Here is a 6,042-nt window from a genome sequence, read left to right as displayed (position 1 = left end):
AACCAAGGTCCAGAGGAGAAAATAGAACTTTTCTGATGTCTATGGAGAAGCTGCAATTAATACCAGGTGATTTATTAATCACAATTCTTTCTAATAAAATAGACTAATGCTGTATAGATTGTAATTAAGAATGATTTTTTTGGGGAAAGTTATTATTATTATTTTTTTTGCTATAGAGCATGTGCGCTTGCCAGAGAGAGAGAGAGAGAGGGAGAGAGAGAGAGAGATCTCACTTCCCAGGGGGGATGGCCATGCTACAATCTCTTCTCCTACATTCTCCTTTCAGGATCTTGGGCATGCATGCACATGTGCCTGGTGTGATTTTAAGCCACCAGGTCCGGCACTCCAACCACGGTCAACTACATGGAAGTCCAGCGACATAGCAATTACGCTAACTGCTGGTTCCAAGAATAATTTTTTTAAGAAATGTTTGATCTATTATACATTATAAAAAGGAAGAAAAAGAGAGTACTCCCAGCCTTTTTGCTTTTCTGTAAATCTCATCAATTCAAGCAATGATGACATGCTATGAGCAACATATTATGGGTCATCAGGAAAGTCATGACATGTTTTTCTATGCAAAAAATGTGCAGTGACTTTCCTGATGACCTAATAAAAGCTCTTGTTTTATTTTTCAAATAAAGAAAAATAATTTGGGTGTGATCCATGGATTTGTTGAAAGTTTGTAGCAGGGACTGAATTTAACATCAATTTTTTTTCTTAAATTTTCATTTATGTGTCCTTGGAGTTTTGTATATATGAGAATTTTTTTTTCCCAAGATTATAGTTATGCTTCTGGATTCCCAGTGAAACCCTCACCTAGCTTCCTGCTCACTTGAGCCCTGAATTGGAAGTCACAGAACCCTCCTTTGCTGCTATCTGATGAGATGACTTTTCCACATCACTTCATCTTCTCTCCCTGGGGAGGATAGATAGGGGGAGGGCTAAGAACTCCTCTGACTTGAATTTTAAAATTTTCCATAGTGTGTGTGCTTGCTGGAAAGATGAGGCAGAGAGAGAGAGGACAAGTAAGAACGCACCCTCATGGGGCATGATTACACAATCCCTTCTCTTCCATTTCTTTTTCCTTTAGAAGATTTTAGGCATGCATGCACATGTACCCTGTGTATTTCTCAAGCTACTGGGCTTAGGACTGGAACCACATGGTTGGCCATGTGGGATTCAGCCACCTTCACCCTGCCATGGGCTGGCCTCTGACTTAAAGTTATTAATGTTCACTGATAATTCTTGAAAATAATGGTAAAAAGGAATACGAGGAACTTGAGAAGTAGGCCTTATGGTGGAGTAATCAGTTGCCTGTTTGGGAGAAATTTCAGAGTCAGTGGGAATGCTTCCGTTTGATACAGTTCTTCCCCTTACGTTCACAAATTTCACCCCGGCACTTCATTTATTTATTTTTTTATTATTATTTTTAAAATTATGTCATGTCTGTTTCGTGCTTCTATTTCTTTCTTTCTTTTTTTTTTAATAATAATTTTGGTATAGGGCTCGTACACATGCTAGAGAGAGACAGAAAGTGAGAAATCACCCCCCAGGGAGGATGGCCATGCTGCAACCCCTTCTCTTCCATTCTCCTCTCGGGATCTTGGGCACGCACGCATACGTGCCCGGCGTGAGTTTCGAGCTGCTGGTTCTGGGACTCAAACCACACAGCCATGTGGGATTCCAGTTACCTTAACCACCACTTCACCAGCTGACCCATAGTACTGCTTTAAAAAAAAAATAAAATCCCTGGATTTTCTTACCAACTAACCTCATTCTGTTCAGATGTTTTCTTTAGTTCCCCTAGAGAGCTTTTAGAAGTCTTGGGCAGGGGTGTGGGAGGAGGGCTGGCCGTTAATCTCCATTTCCAGTCCACTCCCCCTTCCCCATTTTTGGTCTCTTATCTCCCCTTCAGCTTCATCATCTCCCAGTGTTGTCTGGGCTGCAGCTTCCTCCTTCCTGCTCTTTCTTCATCCAACACTTGTCCTTGTGTTCAAGATTATTTTTCTTCTTTCTTTTATTATTCTGTGTGTTAACTCTTAAAATTTGTTGTTTTAATGGTGTCTCTGGATGGGACAGTGATAATTATTATTACTTTTTAAAGAGATTTTTGCTGTAGGGCACATACACTCATGGAGAGACAGAGAGAAAGTGAGAAAACACTGCTCATGGGGGATGACCACACCACAATACCTTCTCCTCTGTTCCCCTCTTTGGATCTTGAGTATATAGGCATATGTGCCTGGCATGAGTTTTAAACCTCTGGGTCTGGGACTTGAACCTCGGTTGACTACATAGGAGTCTATCAATGTAGTTATTATGCCATTGCTGGTTCCAGGACTTTGATAATTATTAATGGATTTGTTAGTACCCAAGACTTCTGAGCTTGAAGAAAAGATTCACCTGATTTATATTTGGTACAAAGCCTGATTTTTAGATTAGATCTTATCAACTTAATTATAAATGCTTTTCTAGTTACTCCTCTAAATATTTATACAATACATAATTGATAAGTTAATACTTAATAATTTAATAAAAAATCCAAATATTTAAACATAAGTTGCAAGTTTATTTAATAAACTCTCCAAGAGTTAATTGATAAGTTAATACTTAATAATTTAATAAAAATCCAAATATTTAAACATTAGTTGTAAACTTATTTAATAAACTCTCCAAGAGTTTATTACAAGTTTGATATATTAGCATCTCGTAAATGCGGTAAGAACCTAAGACATGGCAAATAATGCACACAAAGATGTTTAATGATTATTAAACTGATCATTATAGTGTGATTAAAAAGCCAATCTAAAGTGTAAATATCATACATTTACTTTAAATTTACACTTTTTTCTTCTAACAATCACCTTCTTAAGTTTGTGGTAGTTTTACAAATATTATTTTACATTGTCCTAAGTTCGAGTCATATTTATAAGAACAGAGGGGGATAAGTGATTTCAGAACAAAGATGTTTTGGCTTTTGAGTTGGTACCCAGTTGGTTAGGATGTGAGCTTTGCTTATAAGATCCAAAGTGATTAAAATCAAGCCACTCACCATTAGGCCAAAGCCCCCCTTATCATAAAGATTTATTTGTTACGTCATGATTCTCTGCCTTTCTTATGGATTTTTAATTTTTTTTGAATCAGGCATCTTTCCCAGAAATGGTATGTTCTGTGTGTTTAGCTGGGCCGATATTATCTACCCCATTGTCCTGACATCACAATATATTGTTCTGCTAGGTTAAAATTATTAGAAATTTATGTATGTCTTATCAGGACCTCATTATAATTAATAGGGTCAATTTGAGGTTTACTCTTCTAGGAGATAAGGAGTCAAGTCCAGTTAGTTCTCTTGCTCTTTGGAACACAGCTAATTTATCATCTCGGAGCACCCTGCTAGACCTTCTTTTTAATTAGTGTGTATTAGTATTGGTGCTAACGATCAGTGGGAATCTCCTTCCCCTTGCTTATTATGAGTAACTGTTGGCATCGATCATCCTTCCTGAAATAGTCTCTATTTCTTTGGGGGACCATTTTCCTCACAATTTAGGGGGTTATAGACTTCTAAAAATGTGTGTGCATATGTAATATATATTAATATATATGATAATATACTTATGCATAATATTATACACACACATATATAAGTGCATGTATATTATGCTTTTAAATACTCAGGTATGTATGTAATAATATACTGCTACTTATTAAAATCAATACAATTATGTCCTATTTATTTTTTTTTGTAACTACCATTTGCACATTTTATAATCTCTTTGGTCTACCATTTCACAGCTATAGCTTATGGAGTTTTTCAATTAACTGTGCTTATTATTCCCTTCTTGGTGTTCAAATTGGGCAGTGAGATTCCCATTAAGCAGATTTTTTTTTCTATGTCTGCTTTGTAGCAGTAACTTGGTGATCCAGACCAATTCCAATTTTTCTTTTCTCTTTTGTACATTTCCAGAATTAAGAAACTGCCCTTTAAGGGCTAGCAGGTGGTATAGTAATAAAGGTGCTGGACTCCCACATGACTGACCTCAGTTCGAGTTTCAGATCCAGCGGGTTGAAACTCATGCTGGGCATGTGTTCATGCATGCCCAAAAGTCTAAGGGGAGAATGGAGATGGGATTGTAGCATGGCCATCCCCTTGGAAAGGAGGGGTGATTTCTCACTTTCCCTCTCTCTGTCTCACTGGTGAGCACACACACCCTATGGCAAAATAAATAAACAATAAATAAATAAACTATTCTTTAAAAGGAGCAGCATTAGAAGTCCTGGCTCTTTTAAGTGGGTGATAGCATTGGTGACCTGGGCTTTGTGAGTCCTCCTGAATAACAGTAAGCAAAGATCCTATATCTGCTTTTAGCTGACATGGCTGAAAAGAGTATTTATTTATAAGGTTCTAAGTTCCCATTGAGTTGTTCTGATTTACTGTATGTTGCTCCACCTTATTATTATTTTTTTTGAATCTGAAATTTTAATAATCATCAATAATTTTTCTTATAGTAGAAATAACATCGCATATTCCATCTTCCATCTTGAACCAGAAAAGCCTCTTGTGTATGATACTAAATTTACACTATTGTGACTACTCTGAACAGAAAATTTTGTTTTATGTCACTAAAACGTAAAACATATTTCTGATTTTTATTACAAATCCTCATAAATATAACTTTAATAGTTCTACAAAATTTCATTGTTTAGATGTACTTTGAACATTTTCCTTCATTGGACATTTAATGGTTATCCTTTTTTTTTGGTTTGCTTTGGTTATGTTAACTGTCACATTGATGAACACATTATATGTTGTTTCCTAAAAGAGGAATTATTAGAATTTGAATTACTGGGTAAAAGAAGATGAACATTTAGGGACCAGCAGTTGGTGTAATGGCTATGTTGCTGAACTCCCATGTAGTCAACCGCGATTCTTGTCCCAGACCCGGTGGCTTAAACTCATGCTGGGCGTATGTGCGTGCATGCCCAAGATCCCGAGAGGAGAAGGGATTGCGGTGTGACCATCTCTCCGGGGGGGGGGGGGGGGGTTTCTCGCTTGGGAGGTGATTTCTCTCTTTCTCTTTCTCTCTCTGTCTTTCTGGTGAACGCACACCCTATAGCTAAAAAACTCTCAAAAAAAAAAAAGAAAGAAAGAAAAAAAAGATGAACATTTAAAAAACTCTATGTGAAAACAAGGATGATGATAATACCTAGTTCATAGGGTGGTTATGAGAATGAAATGAGTCAGTGTGTAAAGTGCTTATGATAGTTTTTGGCACAGAGTAAGTGTTCTACCAGTGTTGGCTATGGCATTTTGCAAGACTGAACTGCTTTCCATAATGATTCTTCCATTCACACTACTGAGAGCAATGTTGGAAGCAGCCAGTCAGACAGCTTCTGAGCACAGGTTTCCAGGAAATCTGGGCTTTTACCGCGAACAAATACCTCTCCAGCTGGTGAGTGAGGGTGGTGGCTTCTGTGTTGGCTGCTCACCAAGAGGGGCTGAGATTTTCCACTTGAAACTGCTGGACTCTGACTTACTTTCTGTTGCTATAGGGTGGGTGATGATAGAAGTCAGGGCCACAGTCATCCCTTGCTGTAACACACCCATTTCCACTAGGCAGCTAGAATTATGAGAGGCTGTGTTCCCCTGAGAAGATCTCCATGTCTGTCTCAGAGATGGCTCACAAATACCCTGAAATCAGGAGGAAGAATGGACCTCAGTTTTTCAGCCCTGTATCAAGGCATGTGAGAAGTCAGACAAAATCAGAACCAATGCCTTCTCTCAGGGATCTTAGAGTCCTATTGACTGTACTGTAGACAGAACTGTCATGGTTACCTTCTAGTGCACATATCTCCCAGTAGCTGATGTTGTGGGACCATCCCTGAAGCCCTAACCTTGACTGAGACCATTCTGAGGGGTTACATTTTTTATTCTCCCACTTGTTCCTAGGAGCAGCCAATGACTGACTGATGTGATTTATGCTTGGGTGTGATTTATACTTCAGAGCTTCACACTCTACCCCAACCCAAGGCTAGACTTCA

This window comes from Tupaia chinensis, unplaced genomic scaffold, assembly GCF_000334495.1.
Source record: "Tupaia chinensis unplaced genomic scaffold, TupChi_1.0 Scaffold143796_1, whole genome shotgun sequence".
NCBI lineage: Eukaryota > Metazoa > Chordata > Mammalia > Scandentia > Tupaiidae > Tupaia > Tupaia belangeri.
This window is presented reverse-complemented; position numbering follows the sequence as displayed.